The sequence below is a fragment of the Podarcis tiliguerta genome, assembly GCF_965153285.1.
Source record: "Podarcis tiliguerta genome assembly, chromosome: 16".
Lineage (NCBI taxonomy): Eukaryota > Metazoa > Chordata > Lepidosauria > Squamata > Lacertidae > Podarcis > Podarcis tiliguerta.
Window position 1 is genome coordinate 13562797 of NC_139549.1, and position 11358 is coordinate 13574154.

Here is an 11358-nt window from a genome sequence, read left to right on the forward strand (position 1 = left end):
ACATGGAAAGAAGTGGAATATTTGTTACCTGCAGCTTTTTCCTGTGCTCCACAGTTGAAGTCCTAACATATTTGCCAAAATGGGGAGAATCAGCTTGATTTGACTGCTGATTTTTGACCACCCATAACTCTTCTTTCTAGAAGTAAAATTAAATTAAAATTCATGTCCTTCTTCCCCATTTGAAGTTCTCTTCACTTCTCACAAAAAAGAGAAAAAGGATGACAAGGTTATACTGAATTGAGAAACCAAAGCTGCAGAAGTGGCTGGAATCCTAACCTCACATACCTCACCAAATTCAATGGAATTTACTTCTGAGAAGACAAGGTTAGGTTTGCAGCCATAGTTGGCCCTAGCCACTTTGTTGTTATGGTGTTGTTTTTGCCGCAAAAACCCCCAACCCTAACAGGGCAACCCTTCTGGAAATTCATTAACTTTGAAAGGGAACAAGCAAGGAAGATTTGCAAATATTACTTGATGGTTGAGATATGTGTGCCTGTTGTGTGCTACATTAGAAAAGTTATAAATATGTGCATTTCTGCAGCAAAAGACAGTGAAGCGGTAGATTTGTGCAAAATAAAGTAATTACACCAGATCGTAAAATGCCAGATGAAAGCGCAAATGAATATTGGAAGAAAATGTTTGCACATCCCTGATTAAGAGGCACAACGTTCTCAGCAGTTGAGGGAAAATGTAGCCATCATGGTGAGTAGAGGAAGAAGAAGAGTTTGGATTTGATATCCCACCTTTCACTCCCCTTCAGGAGTCTCAAAGCGGCTAACATTCTCCTTTCCCTTCCTCCCCCACAACAAACACTCTGTGAGGTGAGTGGGGCTGAGAGACTTCAAAGAAGTGTGACTGGCCCAAGGTCACCCAGCAGCTGCATGTGGAGGAGCGGGGAATCGAACCCGGTTCCCCAGATTACGAGACTACCGCTCTTAACCACTACACCACACTGGCTCTCATTCCTTCCTACCTTATCTTCCACAAACCTGTCTAATCTTCTCTTAAAGTTGTCCAAGTTGGTGGCCATTATTACATTTTGTGGGAACTAATTCCATAGTTTGACTATGTGCTGTGTGAAGGAAGTACTTTATGTCTGTCCTGAATCTTCGGCCTGACTGGATGTTGATGAATTCCAGTGTTGCTGTGCTATGGAAAGAGATAATTTGGGTTGCACCATTCTTTAGACTATCCTTCTCCACCCCAATGTATATCTCATTAGCAATGGAATCCCCCGTTCCAAATAGTTAAAAAATAAATGAAACAATAAACATCTGGAGCAAATGAATGGGTGTAACTGCTTACCACCATGAAGGAAATCATATATTTCTCTGTCAAACAATTTTTTTGCAGGAGCTAGGGAAAGGAGACAGTGTTATTTGCCTTCTCCAAATCTTGGTGGTTTCTGGCATGAAGCACCTTCATTTGTTGTTGTTTAGTTGTATGATCACTGCAGATGGTGACAGCAGTCACAAAACTAAAAGCATCTTCATAGGTGCATGCTATTCCTTCTGTTCATTCAGTGATCTATCCTTTGTCTTGGGAACAGCATAGTAGGTGATAGAGATTGCTTCCCTGTCTGTCTCCAGCTGCTTTTGAAGCTGTCTGTTCCTAACAGGTACTAGCTGTGATGGTTTATATGCTACCTCCAGGGTGAGGGGAATTTTGCCCCCAGCTGCTGAGAATTATGAGCAGGAGAGTGTTATCATCCTCATGCCCTATTTTTGGCTTCCCAGAGATATCTAATTGGCCACCGCTAGAATTGAATGCTGGACTAGATAGGACTTTGGTCTGCTCCAGAAGGGCTCATCTGACGTCCCCATTTATGTGGCGATCGCTTTTCCCTACTCATCTCATCTCATCTCTCAAGAGAGAGGGGCTTTGTTCTTTGTTAGTTTGGTCCTTTGGGGTCAGAAGAGAAAACATGCCCTCCCTTGGTTGAAGATGGAGCTGGACCTCCAGTGGTTCTTCTATCCCAGTTGGGCAAATCAGCAAAACTCACTGGAAACCACTGCTCCAGAACACTGTGTGTACTCAGTTCATATGCATGCACGTACAAATGGAATATGTACCTGTGAAACTGCTTTAGCACGTCAGAATGTTTCTCCAAACACACTAGTATTGTCTATTATGATTGCTCACTTGCTGGATCATCACCTTGTTGTGGTGAATGGGCTTGCACGTTCCTATGAGCCTTGTGAGTGAAGCCATCGGGAGTCTCGTACTCCCAGCAAGGTCACCCAAGGCTGTAAGGTCAAAGGGGAAGAGCTAAAGAATGAGCGAAGAAATTCTCAATGGCAGAACATGTGGAAGATACAATGGCTGTGAAGGCGGATGAAGGCTGCGGCAGATAAGAATCTACTGGTCGTCGTGATACTCATGCCACCGGAATAGAGCCTTGCTGCGAAGACTGGGCATTGGTCAGTGTGCACTGATCTACACACATAAAACAAATTCATGCACAGGCATCTTCTGAAAACCCATCCCAAACCCTAAAAAGTCCCATGGTGATCAGCAAATGCTAAGGGGGGCAGGACTGTGAAATCTGGAAGCCCTTAGTCATGAACCAGGACATGAGCAGTGGATACAGATTCAGTTGCTCTGACTCAAGGAATGAGACAGTTGAGCAGCTGTATCCATGACTGAGCAGCTCCACTTAGGATCCACTCTGTGCACCCCGAAAAGGGATTGGCAGAGAATCTCAAAGGTCACAAGTCTTATTCAACTCTATCACTTGAGGCTGTTTTAACTGGAGATGGCAGGAAGCTTCTGTCTGTCTGTCTGTCTGTCTGTCTGTCTCTCTCTCTCTCTCTCTCTCTCTCTCTCTCTCTCTCTCATAATATTAGCACTTGGTGACCAAGAAGCTGAGTGATGGGATATTTAGGACAGATGTAGGGCGGCGCATCTTCACACAACACCGAGTTAAACTATGGAATTACCGTATTTTTTGCTCTATAAGACTCACTCCCCCCCCTAAAAAGTAAGGAGAAATGTGTGTGCGTCTTATGGAGCGAATGCAGGCTGCACAGCTATCCCAGAAGCAAGAACAGCAAGAGGGATCACTGCTTTCACTGTGCAGTGATCCCTCTTGTTGTTCTGGCTTCTGAGATTCAGAATATTTTTTTTTCTTGTTTTCCTCCTCCAAAAACTAGGTGCGTCTTATGGTCTGATGCGTCTTATAGAGTGAAAAATACGGTACCTCTCACATGACGCAAGGAAGAACACCAACATGGACAGCTTCAAAATGGGATTAGACCAATTCATGGAGATAAGGCTACTGATTGCAACTATGTTTACCTCCATTGTGTTTTTAATATATTATTAGGAGCCACCCATAATGTTTGGGGGCAACTCAGTCAGCTGGGTGGCATATAAATAATAATAATAATTGTTGTTGTTGTTCTTGGAGGCAGTAATACCACTTTCTGGGAAATTCAGGGCAGGAGTGTGCTCTTGCACTCAGGTCCTCCTGTGGGCTTCTCCCCAGGGCATGTGGTTGACCACCATGAAAACAGGATGCTAGAGCAGATGGGTCTGATCCAGGCCTCTTCTTATGTTCCAGAGCTGCTCTGCCATTGACTCTCCATTGCATTATATGAAGTCAGAGAGCCAGATCATCAACCCACCTTGCCTTCCCCAACCTTGTGTCCTCCAGATGTTGTTGGACTACAGCTTCCATCATTCCTATTGGACGTGCCAGCTGGGGCTGACATTGAGATGTGTAGCTGCCACTGGTTGTATCCAAGGCTAGCCCGACTTAGACCCATCACGTATTTATTTATAGAAAAATATTTATATACCACTACTTCATAAAAAATAGAAAAGCTGATTAAACAAAAATATATAAAACTGCATATTGAAAACTATATACAACCATATACTGAAAACCATTAAAAAATGGTTTAAAACAGACATCAGCTAACCATTGTGGAAAGGTGTGTTCTTAATTGCTTGCATAGACCTGGCAGAACCGAAATGTATCCAGCAGCTGTTTAAAAGTTGGCACAGAAGGTGCCTGCTAAATCTCCATTGGCAGGGTATTCTACAGGACTGGGCTTTATTTCTTGCCATTATCAAGTGAGCCTCGCCAACTCGGGGAAGTAAACTGCAGTAAACTCAGGGAAACTCATTGAAGTATATTGACATGACTAGCTTAGATTTGCCAATTCCAGTGGGTTTTATGTGAGTAGGACTTAGTTGTCTACAACCCCATGTCAACACCTGCTTTGGTTTTTTTAAAATGGATGTTTGACTGAGCTCCAGTCTCTCTCCCCACCCCATGGAATCTTTGGTTGTATCCCTAAAGTGTTACTTAACAAACAGTTCTGGGATTTCCTCCCTAAATGCATTTGTTTTTGCTGCATCCTCTTCTTCTCTGGGGGATGTGGGACTCTCATCATCAACACTTGGGAGTTGTGTGTCAAGTGGCTTGTTTGTGGGGAACAGGGGGATATGAAGTTAGTTTTCGTCAGGCTGGTATGAGGGATGTGTCCCATCACAGTTCCATTCCTTCCCTCTGGGGTAATTAACTAAAGGCAATTAACGAGGCATAAGAAGGTAAGGGGATAAACATTCTAAATGAAATTTGGCCAGAAGTTCTTGAAGAACTTTCATAGGTGCTGGTTGCATTGATCCACCTGTTATCAGAAACATCCACCCACCTCACAAATTTTTCTGATGAGATCCATTATATCAACTTTATTATGCATATTTATTTCATTTTATTGGCAATTCAAACCTTCTTCTGTTGACATCTTGTTGCTTGTCCATGGAACCTGTGGATTCTATATTTCAACAAAGCACCTTCTATCATCCGAAATGACAATTCCCTCCCAATAATACTAATACTAATAATATTTGGACCTAAGAAGTTCATCTGGATGAACTTGAGCTAAACTAGTTTGTTTCATGAAAGGACATACTTGAACTGGGACCAGTACATTTTGGTACAGGAGGAACATGAACCAGAGCAAATTTTTAGTGTTGCAGCTCTAGCAGTCTGGAATCAATTGCCAGGCGAAATCAGATAGGTGCTTGGATTGGAATAAAGAACTGGAGCTTTCAATATTTCCCAGACAGTGGAAAAGTGTTTTAGCCTCAATACCAATGGTATCAACGGACCTCAAATTAACACTTACGCAACAGACAACAATATTCAGAATCTATTTGACTCCTTTATGATTGTCTACAAAAGGATTTGCTAAGGTTGCTTTATGCTGGAGATGCAGCAAGGACAATACCTCCCCAAAACATATCTCAGCTTTTCACTTTATGTGTAAGTAGGCTAAGTTTTGCAGGGTGGACGGATGTTGAGATCCACCCAGTTCCAGACTTCTTTAACAATCAGAATATCTTGGGGCCAGTGTGTGCACGATAAATTTCATCTTCCCAGCATGTGTGGAAGTTAATGATTTTTTTGGGGGGGGGGGGGCTGCACCTTTTGATGGGCAGATGTCAGCGTGACCCAGTTCTAGACTTTCTTAGTTTTCAGGGTGTCTTTAGGCTACGTTTGTTCCGAATGTTAACTTTCTAGCTTGAGTGGAAGTTCTTTGGAGTATTCTTCTCCCTGCTCCTCATTTTGAGGGAGATGTGCAAATGTCCCCCTTTCCTGGTAAGCAGAGGTGATGACAATGCCAGATCTATCTATCATCTATCTATCATCTATCTATCTATCTATCTATCTATCTATCTATCTATCTATCTATCTATCATCTATCTATCTATATCTATCTATCATCTATCTATATCTATCATCTATCTATCTATCTATCTATCTATCTATCTATCTATCTATCTCTATCTATCTATCTATCTATCTATCTATCTATCTATCTATCTCTCTATCTATCTCTCTATCTATCTATCTATCATCTATCTATCATCTATCTATCTATCTATCTATCTATCTATCTATCTATCTATCTCTATCCTATCTATCTATCTATCTATCATCTATCTATCTATCTATCTATCTATCTATCTATCTATCTATCTATCTATCATCTCTATCCTATCTATCTATCTATCATCTATCTATCTATCTATCTATCATCTATCTATCTACCTATCATCTATCTACCTCCCTCCCTATCTATCTCATTGTGCTCATTAATACTGCAACAAACTTTATTCTGACACCAAACAAACTTTGCGGTCACGTTGGGGAAATCAGAGGCAGGCATGTAAACAAAGTCATTAGAAGACTGGGAGGAGAGTCTTGTGATCCCATCCACAGAGGAAGGAAAAATAGATTAGGTGTCTTTGGGTGAAGGTCTCATAAGGGGTTATTTTGCAGGTGTTATCTCTATAGGCTTAGTAAGTGAGTGGGTGTGCTGAGCTGGTGTGATCTCAAAAGCGTTTGTGAAGATTTCAGAAATCAGGTGATGCATCTGTTGAGTTCAACGGCATTTTTTTGGTGCAATGTCTGTCATCATACTGTGGCCACAACAGTTGAATGTGGGTGATCTGGTAGCATAGCAATGGAGGAGAAGCTTTGCCCTTTTGGGCTGGGAGAAGGGGAAGATATTAGAATCATATAATTAGAGAGTTGCAAGGGACCCCAAGGATCATCTAGTCCAACTCCTGAAATGCAAGAATCTCAACTCAATAGCCACCCAACCTCTGTTTAAAAACCTCCAGTGAAGAAGAGTCCACCACCTTCTGAGGTAGCTCATTCCACTGTCAAACAGCTCTCACCATCACTAAGTTCTTCCTAAAGTTTACCGTATTTTTTGCTCTATAAGACTCACTTTTTCACTTCTAAAAAGTAAGGGGAAATGTGTGTGCGTCTTATGGAGTGAATGCAGGCTGCGCAGCTATCACAGAAGCCAGAAGAGCAAGAGGGATTGCTGCTTTCACTGCGCAGCGATCCTTCTTGCTGTTCTGGCTTCTGAGATTCAGAATATTTTTTTCCTTGTTTTCCTCCTTCAAAAACTAGGTGCGTCTTGTGGTCTGGTGCGTCTTATAGAGCGAAAAATACGGTAGTTGGAATATCCTTTTTTTGTAATTTGAATCCATTAATTTGAGTGATACCCTCTAGAGGAGTAGGAAAAACCCAAGTTTTCTCCATCTTCCATGTGATATTTCAGATCTTCAGATATCACCTCTCAGACTTCTCTTCTCCAGGCTAAACATGCCCAGTGCCCTCAACCCTTCCTCATAAGGCTTAGTTTCCAGACCATTTATCATATTGGGAGATGGAGAGAGCTTGTTTTCTGCTGCTCCAGAGGGTAGCACCTGAATCAATGGCTTCATATTACAAGAAATGAGATCCTGACTAAACATTAGGAAGAACTTTCTGAGGGTGCAAGTCAGTGGAACAGACTTGTTCGGAAAGTGGTGGACTATCCTTCATCGGATGCTTTTAAACAGAGGTTGGATGGCCATCTGTCATGGATGCTTTGGATTAGATGGTGCTTGGGGGTACCTCCCAACCTGACAATTCTATGATTCGAAGGCCCTTTCATGATGTAAGATAAGGCAAGGTGGGACAAGGTTCAGTATTGATGTGGGATGTGGTTCAGGCTGTGTTCTGGGGGAACACATAACTCTGAAATTGTTCTAGCAAAAAATAAGCTGAAGATAAGCCCTTATATAGCTGCAGTGGCAGCAGTGGAAGTGCTAGCTAACTTTTGCCACCACTTGTTCTGCGAGATGTTGCTTTGGTTAAAGGACTGGGCCTTCTCCAGGCACCTTCTGCTGTAACAAAAAGGGCAGCCTCAGGTCTCTCTGGCTCTTCAGCAGCAAAGTCCTCTAAGGCAGAGGATGGCAGTGCAACATCCTCCGGTTTGGGTGGGGTGAGCACTGCCCCAGAAGACACTGTGAGTGCTTCTGGGACTAACCCTGTGTATCCTTCCCCATATGCTTCAGAGACTTCAGCCTCACCCCAAAGATGAGAACTTTGGCTGCAGGGTCATGACAGATGGGCACCAATGTTAAGAGGCAACGGACAAATTATTGGTGTGGGTGAAGGTTACTGTGGTTTGTTTTATTGTTTCTGGAGTATTAACTGGGGCAGGGAATGAAAAACAAGAGACATGGACCCAGTGGCGTAGCGTGGGGGGTGCAGGGGGGGCCCGGCCACACCGGGCGCAACATCTGGGGGGGGGCGCGCTCGCACTCGCAGCTCTCTGCCCCTACCTGGCTCACTCACTCTCTCTCACTGCAGTGCTGGCTGTGCGAATCCGATCCGAGCTGCTGGGTCGCCGCCCACTGTGTGTGTGTGGGGGGGGTGCCAGGCGTGTGGTGCGGTGCGGAGAGAGAGCAAGGGACTATCTGGGGGAGGGACAGTGCAGCGGGCCCCCCCCGCAAATTACTTGCCTTGCCCCGGGTTAGGGGGCGCAAATTACTTGCCTTGCCCCGGGTGCTGACAACCCACGCTACGCCACTGCATGGACCTCCACTGTTGGAAGCAGCATGCCTCTGAATGCCAATTGCTGGGAATCACAAGGGACAAGAGTTGTTGCTGTGTTCTGGTCCGGCTTGTGGGCATCTGGTTGGCGGCTGGGAGAATAGGATGCTGGACACGACGGGCCACTGGCATGCTCAAGCCAAGCTCTTGCATTCTTATAATGAAATCCATAAAAATATTTTCGATCAGTTGATAGCCCTACTGTGATGGCCTGGGATTCAGACTCAGATGCTGAACCTGAGGGATGCCAGCCTGCACAGGATTCCCCGCCTCCAGAACCAGCTGAGCCGGGGCTGAGGCATGAGCCTGAAGGGTCCTCACCTGTGCTGGATCCTCAGGTGCAGGCACCAGCTGAGTCTGCTCTGGCTCCTGAGGGGATGGAGGACCCATTGCTTGCGGGTGCTCCACTCTCAGCCCCCTCAGAGGAAGATGAGGTTGCCTCTGGGTCTGGTAACCCTCCAGCTTCTTCTGAGCTGCAGAGGCTCAGGGTAGAGAGGCGGAGGGAACTAAGTTCCCGCAGGAGGAGTGCTCACCTCCAGATCGGGGCTGCCCTATGCCTCGGGGCAGATAAATGCCAGCCAGTCCCAAGTTGTGGGAGCAACATTGTTGGTTGCTAGATCCTGCCTGAACCCTGTCCTGCTTTCTTGCCTGAGCTCCTGACCTGCCCTGGCTCCCTGCTTGCATGCCTGTTCCTGACTTCACCCGACTCCCTGCCCTGCACCCAGCTTCAGCTACTACGGACTGCCTCCATGTTGCACCTTTGACCATGGACCGGACCTGGACCTCGCCTCTCGGGTAACCCACGGGACCAGCACACCTATGATTAACCTGTCACAAGGAGGTCAAGGTCCTGGTTCCCTGCAGGTAGCAATCCATCCCTGTGAAAAAATGAGAAGCCAACATTAGAGAAGGAATGTTTGTTTGGGGACATTTCCTTGGGCAAGATGAGGGAAAATATTCTATCCATCTGTTTCTGCACATATGTGCTCCTAGGGTTATGTGCAAGCTTCCATGCGTCAGTGCTTGGATAAGTGCAAGAGGATGATTCTCTTGCACCTGCTGTCCTCTGGATCATGGCTACAGGCTGATATTTTGAGCACACTATTTAGGAACATGAGCATCTTTGAACTAAGCCAACGGGGTATAAATCTCATGGATATGGTTGGGGTGCAGGGGATATTTGAGACTGAAGGATCTATGAACAGCCCAACTGGAGCTCATCTTGTCCAGCAGACTGTTCAGCAGTGTCTATGTTCAGCCAAGAGTCTATGGTGTCATCCGTGACCAATGGTGAACGATGTGGGAGTTGTAGTCCAACAGCATATAGAAGGCCACAGCTTCCTCATCCCTGATGTAGACAGTGGTTGGTTTTGCCTTGTGTGAACTGCCTAAATACCTTGTTGGGTCCATGGCTCCCTTGACCAACTACATTCTTTCTGCAGCTCCCCTGTGGGGCTCAGGAGCCCAGTTACGTCACCCCTTGCCTGCAGAGCTGACAGCCTCTCACCCTTTTTCAAACACCCTCCCTTGTGGAGGGTTCCCTCAGCCTCCTCTCTTCTCCCCTCCCCTTGGGAGTCCTCTGGGTAGCCGCAGCTGCCGCCCCTGATCTCTGTGCTGCCTCACCCTGCCCCACAGAGAGGTGCCTCCTCACACTGCCCCACAGGGGCCAGGAAAGCACCCCCTGGCTAGCCCCAGAAACACCATTTGCCGGGGGAGCTTGTAGCCAGAGCTGCAGCAGCAAATAGGTGTGAAAGCCTTGGGAGGCAGAGACGCAAGAGGGCATCAGAGGAGGGAGGGAAGGAAAGAGGGACAGAGGCCACTGTTGCCCGCAGCACCCCTGACCATCATTCAAGGCACCCAAGGGTGCCAGGACACACTGGTTGAAAACCACTGGCCTAAATCCTCATCTGCACCGGTTTCCAACAGTGGCAAGATCGAAGGCCTCCGTAAAGTTTGCAAGAAGGGCATAAAGGTGCCTGTTCTGAGCAACTGGTAGTCAGAGGTACACGACTTCTGAACCTGGACGTTCTATTTAGCTTGCTTTGAGCACGAGCCTCTGTGTGGCCCAACTGGAAGTAAACATGGCTGAGCTGGCAGTGGAGTTGTAGGGTGATAGCAGTTCGTCTGATGCTTTTGTCATGCTCACCACAGGTACATAAAGGCCAGGGGCACAGTGAGGGAGCAGTACTGATGTGGAGGGATGGGGAAGTAGGCAGGAGGTGGCTGAAAAGCAGAGCCCCTAGCAAGTACCCAGAAAAGTGAAACTTTTGATCAGTGATGTTAGAACATAAGAAGAACCCTGCTGGATCAAGTAAAAGTCTACCATTCTTATTGCAGTAGCCAGTAAGGTGCCTCTAGGAAGTACACAAGCAGGACTTGAAGGCAATAGTTATTCTCCTCACTTGCAGTGGACAAGGACTGGTTTTCAGAGGCACTTCGCCTCCAATAGTTGAGGGAGACCACAGCCAATGTGGCTGATAGCCATCAATAGCCTGTTTTCTGGGGATGTAAATAAACAGTGACAAGGTAGTTCTGGAGAGTAGAGAATAAAATGGAAGAGTGGCTTTTATGTGCGTGTGTAACTTATGGATTTTATGTTTTGTCAGCTTTAATAATTTATGTGTTGAAATTCTGCTGCCGGGAAGCCTACTGATGAGAAGAGTATTTGAGCTCTGCTTGAAAGTAAAGCACCTATCCGACAGACCTGTTAATGAGTCTCTTCTGGGGTTCTGAGGACTTTCTGATAAGCCTTGAGCAGGTCGGAATCGGTGAACCCTTGAAAAACACATTTTTCACTGCAAAGAAAATATCTGTTCCCAAATACTGTACATTGCAAGGTTTATAGTACTAACAGGGAGGGGTTTTTTTAGCATAGGAAACAATAATATATTAATAATAACATTAAAAAAATGAGGCCTGTGTTTCAAGACAGAAAGCTATAAATAAAC

General features: G+C 45.5%; 1 long non-coding RNA gene across 1 annotated transcript in view; it reads right to left on the minus strand.

Annotated features, from left to right (window-relative positions):
* Positions 1–10005, minus strand: part of LOC310667114 — a 196342-nt gene extending 186337 nt beyond the window's left edge. The window contains exon 1 of the long non-coding RNA XR_014506180.1: positions 9840–10005. This is a non-coding gene — a long non-coding RNA (uncharacterized lncRNA). The remainder of the gene's footprint in view (positions 1–9839) is intronic.
* Between the last annotated feature and the right edge of the window lie 1353 nt (positions 10006–11358).